Raw genomic sequence first — 21751 nt, forward strand, 5'->3', positions numbered from 1 at the left:
TTGGCCAGTTCCTCCAATTTTTCAGGGTGTTCTAACTCCTTATATCCCCTCCACCCAGAATAGGGGAACTTGCAGCCATTTAGTGTCTTTGCAGCCTTGTTCCTCGGTGAAGTTTCCAGTGTAGGCAGGCATAAACCCTGCACTGAATCTAGTCTTGTTTTGGTGTCTTGGCAGGTTAGAAACCCAGATCTGCATATCTGGAGGAGGGTTTAGTTTACTTTCTCAGGATGCTGATTAAAATAAGAGCCCAAACTTCCCCCATCCCCAAAGATTCAGGTACCTCTGAAGGTGGAAGCACATCTACTGGGAGTGATAACACTCTTGCCTCCCCCTGTCATTTGGAAATTAATACAGTCCCTCTCCAAAGGGCCTGATTCCCAGTCCTTTCTCAAACCCTTACTTCTCCTAGCATAGACGCTCTGCTTCACTATCCTTTTTCCAAAGTAAAAAGTCCTGTGTGAGTTATCTGGCCCTCCTTCTAGGAGAGACCACCAAAGTCTCTTTCTCATCTGGGAGAAAGATGCCACTTCTCTCCCACCACGATTCATCCCAACTCCAAGCTACCACTGACTGTCAGGGAACTACATTTACCAGTAATCCATCAACACTGAGGGGAGGGTCATGTTCCAGCCCACCTTGCTCTTGGAGCTCTGGCTTGGACTATAAACAGAGTTAGCATTCTGGGTTTTTCTCACAGACCCCAAATTGCCACCCCTAGTGCATTTCAGTGACTGTCACCTGTCCCACAGATTGTCTACAGAGGAACATTTTGGATAAGGTAACTGCTGTCCTTTGATGCTTCCCTTAGCAACGTTAAAGAGATGGTACCACCCATTTATAGGACTTACTCCTTACAAGTGCTAAAGCCATGCCCACATCCCTCAGAAGGGGTGCAAAACTATATGCCACCTCCTGCTCTCTTCACCCTATTCATCAGGCCTCATCTAAAGTATGCCAGCTGGTAACAGTCTCTTATGAGCCATTACATCAGCCAGGGATTACTGAAGGGCAGGATGCCCTTGCCACTCACCTCCCCCTGGAATGCCTTGACAAACCCATGCTCAGAGGAAGGTTGAGGGGGTTGGCCTCGAGCCATCATAGTCACTTTGTGCTAGCCAGGAATGCCACCTTTCCCAAAGTCAAGTTCTTGCTCACAGAATACAGTTCATATTACTACAAAAATAATGCTAGGAGTGAAGAGGTGTCATTTCCATGACAATCAAGAGATAAGGGTATTTGAATAATACACAAAGATTTACACATTATCCCAATCAGTGCCCAAAGTTATGAGACTACATCCCAAACTCCAAATACCTAAGTGTTTGGGGATCTTTCTGAGATGACCACAGTCAGGTGCAGATAGTTACAGGGGCAGACATGCCTCTGTGTGCCACATACACTGCAGCATGTGATTTTAATTTCCTGTCTGATGACAAAATTTCATATGGCATCTGGCAGGGCTTCTTTTATTGTGTGGGTGGTTTTTTTTTTTTTTTTTTTTTGTTAAACTCGTCAAGCTTTTTATTTACACACTGCTTGATCTCTCTCCAGCCAGCTCAATTTGTGACCATATTGTATAGAAGATTATGGATATGCTAGAGGTTGAGAGGGCAGTAGGTCAACCAGTGCGAATAAATGTCAGATTGCTTTGCAATTGCCCTCCAGATATAGTAGTAATAAAACTGCTCTCTTAGATGTTATCGTTTCTTGCATGAGTCATGGCTATGAAGATATGGCATTGCCTCCTTTTCTTGAGATCAATGTTGCCAACAATTGCACAGTTAAAATGGCCTTTTAGCATGCTTAGTCTTTATCTGTAGCTTTTCCCTTGTAGTTGTAGCAGAAGTACCAAAGATAAGTGCCCTGGGTTTGCCCTCTTATACAAGTAAATCAATAGAGAAGTATCTGGATGCTTGTTTAGGTTGCCTCTCTCTTGGTTGTTTCAGCTATGTGCATTCTTTGAGGTTTGGTATTGCCTAGCTTGTTAACTAGGAATGAAGAAATTGAAAAAGCTCCAGCTAGCACAAAATACAGCAGTCTGGCTGCTTAGCAACATGAATCATTGTGAACACACTACCTAGCCCAGCTCTCCTCTCCTCTGGTGCCCTATTGAATAGAGTCCAATTCAAGGCCTCTGTCCTAAACGTCAAAGCCCTCCCTGGGGTTGGCCATAGTTAGTTATAGAAGAGAGGGCCTCTGCATGTGCAGTGTGACCTCTCACCATGAAACTAGTAACCAACAGGAGAAGGCTTCTGAGAGGAGGACAAAAGTTTTATAGGAGCTGGACCTAAATATAAAACTCACTCCTGCAAGAGTTAGGAATGACCACGAGCGTCATCACATTCAAAACTAAATGCAAATCTCATCCTTTCCTTTTGTCTTCCCCCAATGAGGTATATAAATAGACATACACATATTCCACCCCCCATTCCTGAGTTATTTTTCCTATAGATTGTGAAGGGGGAGGGATGGGAGAGATCATTATTGTTTGTTTTTAAATACTTGGGCAGGCGCTTACGTACCGCGGTGATGGAGACTATGAAAGCACCTAGATGGACAGGACTGCACAATCTATTCTAGTTTTAAATTGTATCACAGTCTACTTCTTTCCTAATCTTTTATTAACAATCATTTTCACTAGGGATAGCCAGGAACCACTCAAAGATATTTATTTTTTGATGATTGTGTCAAAATAACAGTTTGATTCCATATCATCAGCTCCCAGTGCATAGTCATTCATAGTGTATTTAACTTAACCCTGCTATAATTAACCAATGTGTCAATGACCTACCAAATTACATGAGTATGGATTCTGGATAGCATGTCAGGAGAAGGAATTCTAATATTGCTGTTGCTGAGGAGGTGGGGGTGTGTCAGCCTTGGTGGAAGAACTAGAAAATCTTCCTCAGCAAAAGGGACTATAATTAATCATACTGACATCAGTATAACAATCCTCTTTCTATTCCCACTTCCTACAGCTCGAGAGAGAGAGATTACCATCCACATTGATCTGTCACTTAACCCTGGTTTCATATCTTAATGGAGAGGGCTGTGATGGTATGTTACCATGAGCTGTGTGCAGGGAGAAGATTGGTGATGACATATAAGTTAGGGTGAAGTAAGTCTCTGCCCTAAGATAGCATTCCAAGTTTCTGATTCGGGTTTCTGTTGTTCCATTTGTTTTAATAGAATGACAACTCATTAGCTGTTTAACTGACAGCAGTATCTCTTGGAGATGTAGCAGAATAGGAAATACTATTAAACAGCTAAGGCCTGGTCCTGACTCCCTAACTCATTGAAGTACTTGAAGTCAATGGGGCTGCTGGCATGAGTAAAGACTATTTCATGGGATTAAAGGCTGCAGAACTGGGATCATAGTTTATGTCCAAAAATTCTAAAATTCCAATTAGGTGACATATGGGGATAAAAGGCACATTCCTAGAAGATGATGTGTTCCCCTAAGGCCTGATCCTGTAGTGTCAGTACAAGGCTTTTTGTTGGTTTTTTTTTTTTTTTTTTGGGGGGGGGGAGGGGAGAGAGAGAAAGGAGAAATAACAATGTGTTAGAAATTTGATGCCAGACTCTGACTCTCTTACTCATATTGAGTAGCACCTTACTTCTCAAGTAGTTCCATTGAAATCAGTAGGGCTATTCGTGGAGTAACGTATTACCGTATATACTCATTCATAAGCTGAATTTTTTTTAGTAAAAAAGGGAAGCACCAGAGAAGGGGATCGGCTTATGAACGGGTATAGAGAGGGAGGGGTGGGACACAGCCCCTTCCCCCAACAGAGGGAGCAAGGAGATGCAGCAGAGCCAGAAGGGAAGAGGCGGGGCCAGAGTCTCTCCGCTTCTGGCCACGCTGCTCTCCCCCCAGCCTCCGAAGCAGCTGCAGCTCCGGGGCTGGCAGGCTGCAGCTGTGCCGCTCGGCCCCCGCCCCCTAGAGCAGGCTGTGGCTGCGCCGCCCGGGTGCCTGAGCACCCGGCTGCCGTGCTGCCCAGCCTGCTGGAACATGCTGTGGCCGTGCCGCCCGGTCTGGCCCGCCGGAGCAGGCTGCGGCCGTGATGCCCAGCCTGCCGGAGCAGCTCCAGCCAGGCCAGAGACATCCTCCCTTGGCCCTCCCCAGATAAGGTGGGAAGGGATGGGATGGGGAGAGTGTGGGGGGTCCCAGGCTAGGGGTGAGGAAATGTGGGGGGTGGTCAGAGGGGTTACTCCCCTGACCCCCAGCTTCTCCCCCCCCAAAAAATTTCCCCACCAGTTGCTGTCCCAGCCCATCAGGGTAAGCAGCTGGCCCGCCGGAACACTTTGTTTACTTAGGTTTACCTCCGTGCCTGAGGACGCTCAAGGTAAACAAACCATCTTGGCCTGACAGCGTCTTATCCTCATGGCCCGGGAGCCAAAGTTTGCAAACCCCTGAATTATAGGGTCGGCTTATGAATGGGTAATAAACATTTTCCATTTTGACTTCTCCATCTGGGGGGGGTCGGCTTATAAACCAACCGGCTTATGATTGAATATATATGGCACCTTTATTCACAGTGATTATCTGCCCACTCTTAATCTGCTCCTATTAGTGCTAGCCTTTTCTGATTATTTTGCAGGTGTACTTGTGTTTTCTTGATATGTGGGGCCAGATCTCCACTGCTGGAAATCAGAATAGCTCCCATGAACTCAATGGAGCTACTCTGATTTACACAAGCTGAGGATTGGGTCACGATGTCTAAAACTTGAGAAGCATGACCTTATCTCTGATGACAAGGGGTTTAGGATCAGAGAAGTTCAGCTATGCTGTTTTCCTATACTCCTTATATGGAGCATTATTCTGATCTCACTTATGCAGGTTTTAATCTGGTGGAGCTCGATTGATTTCAGTGGTGGTAGTCTTGATTTACACGTGTATATATGAAATCATCAGCAGGCCAATCTTTGCTATTGCAAGCCCTTTAGAATCGAGAATTAAGTCTTGTGTAGGCTGTAGGAGGATCAAAAGGGGACAGCATATTATTAGCTTGAGCTTTCTGACTGTTCGCAGATCTTTGTATCTTGGTTTGATATGATGAAGGAAATATTCTTTCTCAGCTATAGCTGGTCTTCCTGCTGAACACATTAACCTGTCTTGGAGCCAAAATCTGCAAACTTCTTTAGTCTCTGCAGCAGGGGAAACCTAAAACACCTTGGAGACCAGTATTTTAAAGAAGTCTATTTTTATTTGTCCTCTTTTAAAAACCTGCTCAAATATTTCCCCATTCTGGGGGACATCCAGGACTCCTATCAGCAGAACAATATTTTCAAGGGACAGGTCTATATGTTTGAAGAGCTTGTTTGGAGATGCCTTTCTGAGCCATTTTACAGGCACTAGAATCAGTGCAACTATTTAACTGCCTTTTAAAATTTATTTCAAGGTTTGGGGATTTGTTAATAATTAAAAGTATGATACACAGCCTGGCAAAATGTAGCAATGTGTACCACAACTCCGGATTAATTTCAAGCTTTTCATTGATAACCTATGGTACTGTGTATATTAGGTTTTCTGGCCAGGACTAGTGTGAAACTCATTTTGTTGATTGATAGGGATTAAATGCTGCAGCTCTATTTTCTGTTACATGATCCTAACACAAAAGAAGCTTTAGAGTTGTTTTTGGAGGCTACAAAAATACCCACATATTTTAAAAATAACACAGGGCATTTCGTACTAATTTTAGTAACTAAATATCTGGTGCCATATGTCAGATAATTATTCTGCAGTACACTTGCATAAAAAGAGCACATTAATAAATGAAGTGAAACTAATGAAGCTAATGGAGCTTTGGTATTTTCTTTAAATGTAGTTTGATTTTTTTTTAATTGTGTATTTCATATGCAGAAGGCTCATTTGGGGTGGATAATTGAGGGGACTGGTAATGGTTTAAAGAGTCTTTTATTCCTCCTGGTAGCCCCTTCAGACCCAGCCTAGATTGGCATAGTTATTGGGATTTATTACTATCTAATAAATAAATACCTATCTCATAGAGCAGGAAGGGACCTTGAAAGGTCATTGAATCCAGTCCCCTGCCTTCACTAGCAGGACCAAGTACTGTCCCTGACAGGTTTTTTGTTGTTGTTGTTGTTTTTTGTTTTTGCCCCAGATCCCTAAATGGCCCCCTCAAGGATTGAATTCACAATGCAGGGTTTAGCAGGCCAATGCTCAAACCACTGAGCTATCCCTCCCCCCTAATGCCCATTTGGTGGTCTCTGTGAAATTAGTTGCTGGGCTCATTTCAGTTCCTAGGGTTCACATACTCGGACACTGACCACATCATTTTGTATTAAGTGGCACCTTAGTTGGCGGTCTCAATTAGAGGTCATTGACTCAAACGGCCATGGAGATCAAGCTTTCCACTTACCTGCTTACTAGATGTGAGCCTTCCAGAATCATAGACTTTAAAGTCAGAAGGGACCATTATGGTCATCTAGTCTGACCTTCTGCACAACGCAGGTCACAGATTCTCACCCACCCACTCCAATCCCTCATCTCTTTCCAGCTATGAAGATGACCTTTTCAGAACAGGATTGTGGCATGTTGGTGGGATTGTACAGGGAAAGCTTGTGTTGCCTCGATTGATACTGTACAGAGAGCATACAGAAAGTCTCCAAGGCTGGGAATCTGGCACTTTTCATCAGCACTAAAAGCTGCTACGTTTTTAAAAATAATTATAAAAAGCTTCATCAGGGTTTTCAGTCATTTTCAGGGCACAGAAGCCTTTGAGAGTTAGTCCAAACCTAATGACGATGCAGGACATTTCACATCAATTTCAAGACCACCTCCAATTTTGACTATTGTTGTTACCTTGAACAATTTAGCAGCCTGATCCTATACGGTGCTGAATGCCTTCTGCAAAGTCCTGAATGTCCTCTTCTCCCATTGACTTCAATGAGATTTGAGGGTTCAGAAAGCTTTGTAGGATTTGGTCCTAGATCTGTTTGTTGCTGAAGAGTCAGTTCTGCTTCAGCTTCCAGTTGAATTGCAATGCAAGTGTTTTCAGATTGGTTTTGTAATGAATAACACAAATAGTATAATACAGTGCTTCATGTGTAATGTACTGTGAATTACACACTTCAGCTAGCCTTTTCCTTCTAAGGACTGATAAGTGGCATGATAACCTGGGGCTGTGTGCAGCACTCTTTCCTAAGTGGTTAGAAAATGCATTGTATTTGGTCTAGCAGGAACTCCCCACATCCATTTGGTGGATGTGTTGTGTGGCATAAAAAAGGGGCAAATAAGGCTGAAATAACATTAAGATAAGACAAAGACAAGAAAACTGGCCTGTTTTATTTAATAATCTGTTAATCCTCAGAGTACATTTTTGTAAATGTCAGCAATGTGTGATCAAGGAGTCAGAAAAAAACTTTTGGTTATTTCAAGAATTGATCCTTTATTTAAATCAGCTTTCTATGAGTACTGAGAAAATATTTTACACTGGCTGAATAGATAAAAGGTTTCTATTTATATCCAAAAAATATTGTTTACAACATTTTAGAAGACCTGGAGTTCTGCTGTTCATTTCACATATCTGATTTTTCCAGCATTTCCATTTTATTACACATTAGTTTGCTCTCATTTATGCCATTAGAGAATTAAGATTTTTTTGGGTCTATCACCCTACTTCTCCAAACTATCCATATGTTTCTTACATGCTTTTCAACACCCTGTACAAAAGTCAACATCTAATCAAATTTAGACCCTGAACCTGTAATCAGATCCAGGCACACAGAGCCTGCACCTGTGTGAATCGACATCTGAAGTGTGGTAGTCTCATAAAGCAGTTTGGTCAAAAATGTTGTCATGGAGTCTCACGTTTATTGTGTCTCAATGATTTCCATAGCAGTTTTTCTCATTTTATAAGGCAGATGTCTTTCTGCCAGCCATGCAGACCTGCATTTTAAAGTCATACTGGGTTCTTTCTCACTTGTGCAACATCTCCAGCAATAAAGATTCTGGAGGCTAAGTTCTCCCCTCAGTTGCTCAGTTATAAATGGGTGTATAATTTAAAGACTCTGATGTTGCACTGGTGGCCCTGCAAGTGGAACTTAATTAACAATAAGGATTCACAAGCCAGAGGAGAATTCAGCTCACTTTCTTAGAGCTGTGCCTCTTTTCCCAGGGCTGAAAAGGAATTGGATCTTGCTTTATTCATTAATAATCATTAATGTCAGTGGATGTGACTATATATCCAGGGAAAAATTCTGCTGAATAAGAAGGGGACCTTTTAATGTAGTGACTTTTCAGAGCAGAAAAGTGGGCACTAGGACCTTGTCCTGATGCCTTTTGGTTTTATTGTTTTGCCCTTTTCTAGTCTCAGTTCTACCCTGTAGTGTCCAGATCGTTACCCTTTACCAGGTTGTGTGTTCAGGCTGTAGTTACAGAGCTGACTGTTCTCTTACTTGCTAGGGGAGATACCAGTGGCAGCCAGCCAGAGTTCCATTTCATAAACCCAGATCTTCCCAACAAACAAAAGATGAAACTCAGATATGTCCCCATTCAGTACAGTGCATGGTCTTGCTCTACTCAGCCATTGCATATGCTTTCCCCTTAGAGCCATAAATATGCTGCTTCACTTTAGGACCATGGGGCTTCTCTCTCTCCCCTCAGGGAAAAGATTCAATAATTTTTTAAATCCTTCATAGCCTCAGGATTTTAGCAATGCCTTCTGTTACTGGCTCTCCTCATAGCAGGAGCCTGATTCTCCCTTCTATAATTCTAAAAAATAGTAAAATGTACAGATGAAAGGGATAGTGATGGAAGTACCTTAAAATATTCGGGAAAACAAACATTATACTGGTAGATGAAACTATATAGTGAAGGGGCAATATACATGTGGGCTCAGTTTTGCCCTGATTTGCAAATTGCTCCCCTAAGTGAGACTATACAAGCCTGTTATATTGTTAATATAGGGCCTGGAATAAACATCCTTAAGGTAGTAACTGAGAAGATTCATATACCCACAATTGGATTCCACTCTAGAGACTCTCATCTAATATATCCCTCTGTATAGTATTTTGCTTTGCAGCCACTTTCTCAAAGTTACAGAGTGAACTGAGTTATGAGTGCCCTTGGCAATGAACAGTTTTGTGTTTTTTAAATATGGCTATTCTCTGACTGTTCAATAGTCTGTTGCTTTCTTGGGTTCTGTACAAAGCAGAAAAGTTAACTGAATGATTTTTCTACACCATCTTCCAATCCTTATTTTCTTTTTACACTTTTTTAGTCCAGATCCTCCACTGGTACAGCTCCATTGAAGTAAATGGGGCTATTCCAGTTTCCTCCCTCTGTGAATCTGGCCATTTATGTGACTGTAGTATTGATGAGACTGAGAGCCTGGAAGGTGATGGCATCTATTCATCCATGGGGCAGGTACAGCCTGGGTGTTGTCAGCACAAGCTTCTTTACCCCCTCCAAGAACAGAGAAATGAAGAAAAGCCATCAGCCCCAGAAAGGGGAGAACAGGGGCCACTTTTAAAAAATTATGTTCTCATATTATGTTCAGCCCCTTGATGCTTCTGTGACTGGTGAAATATCAATATAAACAGTAGCTAGATACACACTTCTAGGGGTGAGAGGGTAATTGTTTCCATGTATTTCTATTCCTTGGATTCTATCTTGAGCCTAACAAAAGATGCCAGCTAGTATCAATTGTACCCAGGGAGAATGGTCTTGTGGTTAAGGCACTGAACTGGCATTCAAGAAATCTGGGTTCATTTCTGGCTCCTTTGTGACTGTGGGCACTCCTTTGTGTCTCAGTTCCCCATCTGTAAAATGGGGTTAAAATTACTTCCGGTGTCCTACCTTTCATCTGTTGTCTCTGTTTAGGCCATAAGTTCTTCAGAACAGGAATTCTTACCCTATGTTTCCACAGGGCCTTGCAAGATTGAGTCTCTAGACAAAACCATCATACAAACAACTGATAGCAATAAATAGTGATGGGGGACTGAGATCACCAGTTAAGTTCACTTAGTGCAACATAACGTCTTTTGCGGGATAACAATTAGTAGCCACTACTGACCTCGTCTAACTGGTGACCTAGAGTTCAACGGTCACCCTGGATTTCTAAAAATATGAAGGAATCAACAAAATGACAATGTGAACTTTCTTTTCAACCATAGAGATGAGTGAATTGAAAGGTTGCTGAAAGTGGCAAATGTGTGGGAGTTTTTGTTTTCATTTTCTGAATGCAAAGCACGTATTGACAGAGTTTTTTACATACCTTACCTGTAGGTGGTATTGTCTTCTCTTTGTAGGGTGCATTGAGGCTTTCAGATGCACTTGTAAGACCATTTAATGCAGCTGCTATGATTGAATGAGACAGACACTGACAGTAAGTCACTGTCAGGTACTGGAAGAGGAGAGGATCAGTTATAGCTTGAAGCATCTGGGAGGTCTCAGGAAGGGACCCAAATATGATCATGCCCCATGAGCTGTCTGACTTAGGGCTGCATGGCCTTGCTCTTCTTTTTTTTTACCTCAATTCAAGTACCTGATCCTTTGATTGGATCAGCATTTGGCTCTTTGTGCTAAATGCTTCTGCCTGTCAATTGTACTGACAGTTGCTGCTTGGAAGAAGGAAGTGAGGTTTGGGGGGCGGGGCAGGGGAGAAAACAAGAAATCAGATGTTAGTAGCATAGAAAACAAACTGTATATTTCCTGCTGTTATTGGCCAGTTCAGCAGCAAAGGGATCCGATGTCAATACAATTTAGCTAAGCAGTAGGCACCAATATGAGTTATAAGAATTACAGGTCTGTCTCATCTTACGCTGGGGTTACGTTCCGCAGTCAGCGCCTAAAGCGAAAATCGCGTATAGTCAAAATTACATTGAGTGTAATGGTGGGTGGAATCGCCCGCACTACAGAAACAGTATTTAAATTGTTATTTTTCTCTTTTTGATTTTGTTTTTTGTTGTTTTTGCCGACCGCGTAAAGCTGAAATCGCACATGTTAAATGCGCCTAAGATGCGACAGACTTGTATACAGAATTTCCATTTTCCCCTTCCTCAGTGGATCTTGTGTGTGAATCTCTGCAGCATAATTTTCAGCACAGTCCTCTATATGCTTTTTCCCTAATAGTTTTGATTTAAAGCTGTTGCTTGTGTGCCTTGTGTATATTTTTTTTACATTCAAATTTGTGGCTCCATAATATTTATAAAGATCCAGATGCCAGCAATATGGAGGTTTCAGTAAAGAAGGCATGTTAATTGCCCGACGCCACTGTGAACAGCATTTTAAATGAGCTAAAATTAGCAGGCATTAACCTTTGTGGGAATGGCACACTGGCAACAGGCCGTTTAAATGTGCAGTTCCCTTTTGAAGCCATGTCAGTGGCCGTCAGTAGAATTTACAGACCGATCAGAAAGTCTAACGTTATTCTAGCTAAAATGTAGATGCGATCTTACTCTGAGAATTTTAGAGCAGCACTAAAAGAGTCTTGTAAATTTGGACAATGGACCAGTGCTGGTGGTTTTTCATCCACTAAACCACTGTAAGCAATGTTATCATTATTCCAAATTATCATCATTTGGAGTAAATTTGGCCTCGCTCTGCCTGGGTATGGATGACCCCAGGGGAAGTGAAACCAGGGTGGTGTTCTGTGGCTTGCATTGGGATGGATCCACCATGCAAAGGATGGCAAGATTTAATGCCTAATCCAAAACCTATTGAAGTCAATGGAAAAACACCTGTTAACCTCAACAGGCATTGAATCAGGCTTTTATTGGGTGCCAGTATACAGCAAGTATCTGTGGATGGTGCAGAGGCTCCATCAAAGCAGAGATCCTCTGCATAAGATGAGGCAGGTGTCATTGACACTAGTACAAACTTTAGGTTCTTTCTACCCCAGCACACAGCCTGACCACTCGGGCTGCGCTCTGGGGAGAGTATTTTTCTTTCACTGCATTGTAATCAGATCATATTACAATATAATAGCAATCAATATCACATTAATATTGCACAATTATTCTTATATTATAGAAAATATTGGCTGGGATTTTCAAAAGTACCGAGGGATTTGGATGCCAGTTCCCATCAATTCCCATTGGAAATTGGTGTCCAGATGGTGAAGGAATAAGCCCCCTAACACCTCTCACTTCCCTGGTCCGTCTCGCATAAACAGAGAGCAACAATACCTGAAGTCCGAAGGTGCAAACAATTCGATGTTTATTGGGGTGAACTTCCAGCAAGCATGATTCCAGTTTCCTTCCTCAGTGTCCCCCTTCCCAGCTCTGACACCACAGAGCCTAGCCTGTGTCCCTGTTCCCATTCCCCCCCCTTAGCAAAACATGATCCCAATTCCCCCATCCCCAGTCCCTGTTCCTGTTCCCCCCTTACTTCCTGATTGACTGCAGACTATATAGTAAAACTTGAGTTCTGCTTATCTATACCTTAACCAATCATTTTACTGAAATTTAACTAACCAATCCTAACATATTGTAACCTGGTTATTTAACCAATTATATTCCACCACCTTAATTGGTTTACACCCAACAAAATTAATTATACAGCAGACAGAAACAATCACAGAACCAGACAGATTATACAGACAAACAATAGGGAAGTGAAAATAACAGGAGTACTTGTGGCACCTTAGAGACTAACAAATTTATTAGAGCATAAGCTTTCGTGGGCTACAACCCACTTCTTCGGATGCATATAGAGTGAAATATATTGAGGAGATATATATACACACATACAGAGAGCATGAACAGGTGGGAGTTGTCTTACCAACTCTGAGAGGCCAATTAAGTAAGAGAAAAAAAACTTTTGAAGTGATAATCAAGATAGCCCAGTACAGACAGTTTGATAAGAAGCAAGTGTGAGAATACTTACAAGGGGAGATAGATTCAATGTTTGTAATGGCTCAGCCATTCCCAATCCCTATTTAGCCCTGAGTTGATTGTGTCTAGTTTGCATATCAATTCCAGCTCAGCAGGAAGTGGAGACTACAGTGATAGAACAATACAGAAATGAGGATTTCACATCCCAGCTATTGATAAGTGAGTTCTTGCCAGATGGGATGCTATCAAACTAAGTTTCCTTTTACATCTTCTAGGCTCTTCCCTTTCTCTGGAGGTGATAGGAATACAATCCTGTCCTGATATTCCTAACAGCCCAGTAGCACCTTATTTCAATGTGACTAGTTTGGAATGTGAGCATGTGACCATACACGCACTTCCCAGTTTATGGCTGGCCTCTGCTGCTTAGCTGAAGGCCTTAGCCTAAGAACCAGGCCTTAGACTGTCACAGTAAGAGAAGGCCCTAACAGAGACAGATAGTGATTTTGATTCTTTCTTTTATACCTCTATAACTAGCTAAGTGATAAGAATACACCTAAATTCTTAACGTATAGGCCTTTACAGACAGGCCTGAATATCTATATCCTAACAAGATGCATTAGGACAACTTTGCAAATCCTACCTATGGTTTCTTCCCATTTTCCACATGGTGCTCTTAATGAAATCAACGTGTAACATTTTCCTTGCATGCACGAGGAGCTCCTAGTGGATTCTGTAACTTTATACTCGTCAAGAGAAAATGTAGCTGCATGGTGTGTGGTGAGATGGCTACTTTTTTTTTTATTTTTTTAAAGAGAGAAACAAACAAAATAACTTAACCCAACATAAAATGCTAATGACCAAAATAACTAGAACTTTCTTTAATTTAAAAAAAAGTGTGAGGAAAATGTAGCTTTAAACTGCTCCTGGCTCATCTAGTATAGGCTGGCTCTCAAATATTTGCTACAATATGTTTTAAAATTGTAAATGAGAACAGGTTGGTTTCCCTGCATGAGCGCATAGGGCTTTATCTCATGTATAATTTTGAAAAAATCTTGTAATATCTTAGATTCTGGTGTGATACTTAACCAGAAAACCAAAGCTTCAGCAGTCAGACAAAGAAGCTTCCCTTCCGAGACGGAATTGCACTCATCCTAATACCTAGATTTTTAAAAAACCTCTTTCTTTCGAAAACAAGAGCCAACATAAATCTGTTTTGCAGGGTGGGTGCAAAGGATACCTCAGCTTCACCATTCTGTCTGATTAAAATTGCTGAGTTAGCAGCTCACTCATCTGTGTTGGGTCTGTATGGTTATCTCCCACTGAGCACAGAGAACAGTATGATCATCAGAGTCATTCTGGCAGTAGTGGTTGGCCAGTCCTAACCAAATTCAGGATACTTCTTTATTTCTTTCCTACACACAAGTGAAGTGGTGTGTTTGTGGTGTTCATGTAAAGTGGAGGTTCTTCTCTATCACCCACTGCCTGGGAGTATGAAGAAGAAGCTGACTGTCTCAAACATTTAAATGATGGTGTTGGCACTTGGTCTTTTAATAGAAGGATTAATTAGGATTGAGGGTTTTTTTGTTTTTTTTCCCCCTTTCTTCATTTATGTATGTGAGCATCAGGCTTGCCAGATGCTTCTGCAGTTGATGCTGTCATTGAAGATCAAATAAATACTATGTTTTGAAATCTAATTTGAACAAATTATCTGTTTGGAAAACCCTGCCCTTGGTGAAATTTAACTTGTCTTCTTTCCCCTTCTTCTAAACCAATGTTATCTCTAAAAGCAGTCAAAGAATGTGTCCAAGTAATACAATCAATACCAAACTGCAGCCTTTTGACCTTTGCATGCATATTCATTGTCCATTCATGTTGATCCTGAATAGGAAACCAAGACTAACATTAATGTGGCAGAAGCAGCTGGGTATGGTCCTTCACAGTATTTTAAAATTCATTTGGCCAAATTACCTCTAGAGAATTCCATTGAATTCAGTGGACTTTAAACCAGGACTGAATTTGGCCCAGAGTTTCCATATCCAACAGACAAACAGTATAACTTCTCATAGCCAGATGTGCAGTAGATACTGTGACAAGGCTGATAATTAAAATTTATATTATTGTGGTAGAATGCAGCACTTCATTCTGCAGTGCTTTGGGACTTCCTGTTGTAAACTCCAGTATCCCCCCAGGAGTTAAAGCTTTACAAAGCATGGCAGTGGCTTTTGTTGTCTAGAAGGATCTTCAGCAAATGAGTTTGAGCTGCTCTGGGGTAGATGTTGTTTGTTTGAATTTATACTTTATGATAATATGAAGCTCTGCATGCAGCTTTCACATCCTACTTGGAGCAATTTGTATTTTCCCTACAATACTCAGATGGGCATAGTATAATTGTCTCATACTGTAGACGTGAAATTTGGATGACACATGCAAAATGCATCCAGTTGCACATCATCAACAATAGCTGAAGAATACTATGCATTGTATATGTTGAAATACTCTTTAAATTATATAAGTATAAAATAGAGATTCAAATTAATTCCATACCATCAAATCAGGAAATTCCCTTTTATTAGTGTGTGAATTTAATGTTTGTGAAGGGATTGGGCTCTGGATTAGCTGGAAGATTCATTGGAGGATGATTTGATTAGTATTCCTTGTTGATAAGCACTAACAGCATACTAGGCTAGGTTGAACTTAATACATCTTTTTCATCTCAATCCTCTAAGATCCAGCACTTGACAAGCATGGAGAGTGAAGTCTTCTCTTAGTGCACAAAACACGGACAGTAGCAATGCAAATCCCCACCCCCATTGTTTTGCTTCCTTGCTTCAATCCTGACCAAGTGCTGAAATAGAAGGTCCATGTCAATGGCCTGCTTAGCCTTGGCCTCTCTGCTCACACCACCAGTAAGAATTCCATTTCCTGTCAGCTCTGATGGTGTCTTACTCCTTTCTGATGTGGATAGATCTGAAATAGAAACTGGGATGGGACCTCCAAATTTAACTTCGGTCACATTTGTGGGTCATGTGCTCATAGACCTGTGCAATGTATCTGATCAACACGGACATAAAATGGACATGGGAGGAAGACTAAGATCCTGCTGCATTCTAATCCTGGCTTCAATACTGACTCCCTTTGTAACTTGATCAAGTCATGTAACCCCAGCGCACCTCATTTTTCCCTATGTATAAACTAGGGATAATAACACTGACATCCCAGAAGTATTGTGAAGGTACACGTGTGTGTGTGTGTGTTCTGTTTGCTGCACTGGTTCTGTGCCAATAGCTGACACCGCAGACCTCCTTCGAACTCTCCTAGAAGTCTACTGACTCAGTTCAGTAGCGAACACACTCAGTCAGGTTTATTGTGGACAAAGCACCCAGCACACTGAACAGGGCCACTAATACATGTATGCCTGTGACAATGGACTCAGCTCAGTGAGTGGCAGGACTCTCTGCTCCCCCCTTGTCTGGACAAAGAGATCCCCTCTGTGACCCCTCTTTTATACACTGATACAAACAAATTACATATTGCCCCTCTGATGTGATTAGTTACCACCCTTTGAATCAGCATGTACAAGATAATCAAAACATCTCTATCCATCACCCTGCCATCCTGACCTTCTCCTTAGAAGGCGTGAGTCTGCCCCTGTATCATCTTTGGGGAGTGTGTTTACACCATAACCTTGTATTGGAGTGTTCTGGCACGATTCTTCTGGAATGTGTTTACGTGAATACTTAGTGCCTAGGAGTGCTTGTGTTTTTGCAATACCAGCCCTGTTCTTGCCAAGTGCATGTATCGGATAGTGAACCTTTTGCTAACTTTGCTTTATATCGTCAGGACCTGACTTTAGTTTGTGTCTTAGGCCTTGCACCGGGCCATTCATACCAGGCCTCATCTCTCTTTCTACTGCAGTTTGTAAAACACCATGAAAATGGAAAGAACTATGTATTTTTTATTGTAGACCTATTCTGAGAGGTAGGATATGGGCCCTATAATTTGCATGCCCTAACTGTACTTCTCATTGCTGGGAAGCAAGCATCTTTGATGTGGCATTTTCCATTATGTTTAGGAATGCTGTTTCAGAGACTGGATATGTCAGTAGTCCCTTTTCTGCACCAACCCCTGATACTAAGGGTATGTCTACACTACAGGATTAATCCGAATTTAGATAATTCGAATTTGGGAAACAGGTTGTATAAATTCGATTGTGCGCGGCCACACTAAGCACCTTAATTCGGTTTTAAACCACATTAATTCGGTGGTGTGCGGCCACACTACCCCATTAACTTAAATACAGTAATTCGGTGGTGTGCGTCCACACTAACCCTAATTCGAATTAACAAAATCGATTTAGGCTCTACTCCATTCGTCGAGGTGGAGTACAGAAATCGATTTAAAGGGCCCTTTAATTCGAATTAACTGGCTCTGTAGTGTGGACGGGTGAAGGGTTAATTCGGATTAAGGCAGCTAAATCCGAATTAAAGTCCTAGTGTAGACCAGGCCTAGGAAATGGAATGGATAAGAGCTGCATTAGAAAGCCCTCATTACAGACCTGCTGATTTGATTTTGTGGTGGTGAGTGGGGAAGTTGTGATGCCAATCCCTGATCCAATTTAAAAAAGTGTATATTTGAAACTAGTTGACACTCTTAGCCATATGACAGCGGACGGGTTGGAGTTACTGCTTTAGTGATGAACTATTATTCTCGGAATTAAATGCATAGACAATATGGGCTTTTTCTATAGCATTTCTTATTACTCCATCTAGAACCCAGAATATAACTTTTTGAACACCATAGAGATCAAAGATTAATTTAGATTTTGCTTCCCTCCAGAGACCTATATCCGTTATTTGCTATTCTGTTCCTAAGAGACTTACTGGAAAGTTCACTTTCATAATATATGTTCCATAACTGCCTCTCCAATGATTCTGTCATGTCAAAGGTATATACAGTATTATGTGGTTTTTAAAGCAGGATCAGCTTAAAAAGGTATCCTTTGTTCTTCATTGAGAAATGGTCTCTGTCGGACACTTGAACATGGTGTAGTTTTATAAGCTGCTAAATTGCCGGTGTAGAGTATTACGCCTTTTACTGCTCTTCTAGTCATTAATTGGATACTGCCAAACATATGCATATGGCTAAAATTTTCATTGAAATTAATGAGAATTCAACACCATTGAAAATAAGACTATTCATCAAGGTGCCTGAACGTGGATTTTAGGTACATAACTTTAACCAACCAAAATTTGAAAGCTTTGGCCTTAATGAATAGCTATAAATTTATGAATAGCCACCAAATGAAAAGGATATTGCATTTTTTACATATCTCTGTCTTGTCAGGCTCTGATATTGGCACTAGGGTTGCCAACTTTCTAATCACACAAAACCGAACACCCTAGCCCTAACCCTTCCCTGAGGTCCCACTCCCTCTCATTACATTTCCCTCCCTCCCTCGGTGGCTCACTCTTCCCCCACCCTCAATCACTTTCACTGGGCTGGAGCTAGGGGTTGGGGTGAGGGCTCTAACTGGGGGTGCAGGATCTGGCGTGGTGCCAGAAATGAGGGGTTCAGGGTGCAGGAGGCGGTTCTGGGCTGGGGCAGGGAGTTGGGGGGCGGGAGGGGGTGAGGGCTCTGGCTGGAGGTGTAGGCTCTGGGGTGGGATGGGGATGAGGGGTTTGGGATGCAGGAGGGGGCTCCAGGCTCAGGCAAAGGGATTTGGAGTGTGGGAGGTGTCTGTGGCTTGAGGCAGGGAGATGGGAGGGGGTGAGAGCAGTGGGCTGGGGGTGCGGGCTCTGGGGTGGGGGGTTTTAGGTGCAGGAGGGGGCTCTGGGTTTGGGGGGGGTCTCAGGGCTGTGGCAGGGGGTTGGGGCGCAAGCTTACCTTCCGCGGGCTACCTTACCGGTGGCTTCCAGTCCGTGGCGCAGCAGGGCTAAGGCAGGCTCCCTGCCTGCCCTGGCTCCATGCTGCGCCCCAGAAGCAGCCAGCTGGTCCAGCTCCTAGGTGGTGTGTGTGTGTGTGTGTGTGTGTGTGTGTGTGTGTGAGGCTCTGCGCGCTGCTCCTGCCCCCAGGCATTGTGCCCCCTCCCTGCGCCCATTGAACTACAGCCAATGGGAGTGCAGAGCCAGTGCTCGGGCGGGGGCAGCACGCGGAGCCACATGGCCCCTCACCTAGGAGCTGGACCTGCTGGTCGCTTCCAGGGTGCAATGCGATATCAGGACAGGTAGGGACTAGCCTGCCTTAGCCCTGCAGCACCGCCAACCGGACTTTTAACGGCCCGGTCGCCGGTGCTGACTGGAACTGCCAGGGTCTCTTTTTGACTGGGTGTTCCAGTCAAAACTGGACACCTGGCAACCCTAATTGGCACCCACCTGGTATTACCTGAGCTTTATGTAGCCATGTCCCATTTGAATACTAGAGGGAGCTCTTTAAGGGGCAAATCTTGCCCCTTCTTCCACAGCAGCAGAGGGCTGTGAACTTGGCTGAACTGCTGTGATTAAAATGTGGGGGCGGGGCAAGATTCCTGGAACCCCGAAAGGGCATATCCCTGCCTGCTGTAGATATAGGTCTGCAGGGATTTCTTCCACAAAGGGGTCTTTGGAGAGTAGCCGGGGAAGGTTAGTGGAACTGAAACATGGGGAGGTTCCTTCCAACCATGCCCATTTACAGTAATTAGGCTTACTGCAAGGGGTAGACCCATCTATACTATGAAATTGCCATTGCAAAACCATGTTTCCTTATTCCAGGTATAGCATAGTTTGATGTCCTGCACCCAGGCTAGACCAAACTAGATGTAACATTTTAGTTTTCAGCCATATTAAACAACCAGTTTCAACCGGTACAGATGGGGCTTAAATGGACAGTGGTATTGGGAAATAGTGCCTGTTTTTTATTAGGCACTTAATATTATCATGAAGGTTGCATGCTGTAGTGATGGATGATCTTAAGTAAACCAAATTGTTATTTTATTTACTGATTCATTCATCTAGTATTGTTTCAGTCGGAAGCCCTCTTCCCCTACATAACCCATGTGGCTAAACTTAAAAATCAGTGAAAAATCAGTGTTTCCAAAAGCTGGAGTCCCTCTTGTCACTCAGAGCTAACTGCCATAGAACTAACAATTTTCATAAGTAAAAACATGTTTTCCCTCTTTTTATGGAAGATGCAAATGCACAAAACATACTTTCCTGTGTTCATGGTGTTTTGAAAATATGCCAAAAATCAGATCTCTAATTAGGGATGTTCTTAAATGTCTAATCTCTGCACCTGCAAAATTTTCCTGGCCCAAAACATCTAAATTCTTCAGCGTATGCATTTCTTTGAGTTTCGCTCATTTTCTTGGCCAAGATTTTGGTTTCCATTCAAACCGGAATGTGGGAAATCATCTGTTTCTTGTCTAAGCCCAAATAAAAAAGTAGGTCCCCTTCTCTTTGTTTCCAGTGACATGCTGCATGGGTTGATGTTAGGCCCTGTTGAATTTGACATCTGTATTGTAGGTAGTAAAGCCCTTTGAGATGCTTCAGGATAACAGGCTGTAAGATATTAGTAATAATATTATATCTAGATCTGCTCTGTCTCAATTCTAGCACAAAGGGGAGTGTGACATTTTCTGTTTGGATCACATGATGGTGGATCTTGTCAACTAGATATGGGCAGAGAAAAGTAGAGAAGGAATCATTACCAGCTGATGATCAAAGGACTTTCAACTGGACTTTAAATGTGTGTGTCATATTGGAAATGAATTAATGTGTTTGTGTAGGTAGATCAGTATTGCTTGGTCAAATGAGCAGGTTCAATCCACCACAGCTACAAAATTGCAGGCACTGATTGGAATCTCCTTTTATTATTAACTCTGATAGTTGTCTTTAGAGAAAAGAAGTACTCTTAGTTGGCTATAGGCATGTACTCCAAAAATCAGGTCTGACACCCCAGTTAGGCTCTATGTCCTTACAATTAAACATGGGTAGCTATTTTGGATAACTTAAGGCTGAGTACTAACCTGAATCTTTGTCACAAACTTGAACCAAACCCAAATAAAATCAATTAAATAAAATGTCTGGCTTACCTTGTTCTGGTAGGAACTTGATATAGAAGTGCCAAAAATCTTAAGAGCTGTTCTGGTGGTAATTATTCCTATCACAAATGGGATGTACCAGTAATATCATCTCTCTATTTTAGAGTTTTATACTGCTACCCATAACTGTAATATTGGAGCCTGTTCTTGTTTGACTTGCAGTGCAATTCTACAGGGTCTAAAAGGATTAGATAAGCAGCTGAACATTTTGGGGCCTATCCAGGTCAAACCTAAACTCTGGAACTCTTGAGGTTTGCTGGATGTTTAAATGTTGCTTGAAACATTTAATTGAGTAAATTTCAGTGGCTTTGCTACGCAGGCAGACCCAGTCCAGAAATCTGTGATTAGTTATAAAAATCACCCAAAATATAGTTACCTGTGTCTGATAAAAAAACAAACCTGCTACTGGATTTAAAATTCAGCCAAAGTGGCAATAAAACTGTACACCTTTCATCTTAAAATTGACATGTTTCACATATGAAAATTCACTAGAAATTTTTTGGGGACTGTGGTTTCCCAACAGGTACAAAAATGGGACACTACATCAGGGTACAAAATAGAAGTGTTCCTGGGGGATTTTGGATGAGATGTGAGGATTTTGTGGCTGGATTTAAGCTAGGGTTACCATATTCAAACATTTAAAAAAGAGGACACTCCACGGGGCCCCGGTCCCACCCCCGGCCCTGCCCCAACTCCGCCCCTTCCCCGCCCCCTTCCCCGCCCCAACCCCACCCCTTCTCCGCCCCCATTCCAACCCCTTCCCCAAAGTCCCTGCCCCAACTCTGCCCCCTCCTCTGAGCACCCCGCATTCCCCCTCCTCCCTCCCGCTCTGATCTTGGTTGGGGGTTGCTAAGTGCTTCCCTGCTCCCCACTCGC

General features: G+C 42.5%; 1 protein-coding gene across 1 annotated transcript in view; it reads left to right on the plus strand.

Annotated features, from left to right (window-relative positions):
• Nucleotides 1-21751, plus strand: part of KALRN (kalirin RhoGEF kinase) — a 716112-nt gene that overhangs the window by 240845 nt on the left and 453516 nt on the right. The window lies entirely within an intron of this gene.

The sequence above is a fragment of the Terrapene carolina genome, unplaced genomic scaffold (assembly GCF_002925995.2).
Source record: "Terrapene carolina triunguis isolate 2854851 unplaced genomic scaffold, T_m_triunguis-2.0 Scaffold62, whole genome shotgun sequence".
Taxonomy (NCBI): Eukaryota; Metazoa; Chordata; order Testudines; family Emydidae; genus Terrapene; species Terrapene triunguis.